The following is a 655-nucleotide window of genomic DNA, read 5'->3' as shown; positions in this document are numbered from 1 at the left end:
GTACCGTTTGAATACGGGCGGACGGGGTGCTAATACCTTCCCCGATCCGTAATCGACTCCCGAGCTCAGAATCTCTGCTTAAAGACCATATTATCCTAATTGGGCTTACTATAGAGTTTTCTACGTTTTAACCACAAAAAACGTAGTGGCGACTCCAAATCAATCGGGAGAGGTAGAAATCGAGTTCGCCTCCTCCCAAGTCGTAGGGCTGGTCTTCCAACCGAAAATCGGGTCGCGACATTGACCATCCTCCGCCTCAACCATAGTTTTAGAGGACTTTAGACCTAGGCTATCTCACCCTTAGTTTATTTCTTCTTATGACACTTTCTGGATTTAGTTGTTGTTGTTGCTTTCAGGACTTATTCATGTTTTGTTATTTGTCTTTGATTGACTTTATGGTTTGTACTATTTCCTGACTTCTTCGACTCTTTATGCTATGCTATTATTTTGTTTTTGCTTTAATTATGTCGAATAGCTTATTTGCTTTCGTGAATGGTTCTTGATCATATGAGATTTGATGTTGATAACATTGCTTACTATTTGATTAAATCTTGTATGCCATTCTCTTTACCTATTGGCTATTTCTTTTGTCTAATCAAGCGCATTTGTTCAATTTACCGAAAAATAAAACAGGTTAATTTGTTAACACCCAAAT

This window comes from Lupinus angustifolius, chromosome LG15 (assembly GCF_001865875.1).
Source record: "Lupinus angustifolius cultivar Tanjil chromosome LG15, LupAngTanjil_v1.0, whole genome shotgun sequence".
Classification (NCBI taxonomy): Eukaryota; Viridiplantae; Streptophyta; class Magnoliopsida; order Fabales; family Fabaceae; genus Lupinus; species Lupinus angustifolius.
Note: the sequence above shows the minus strand (reverse complement) of the source record.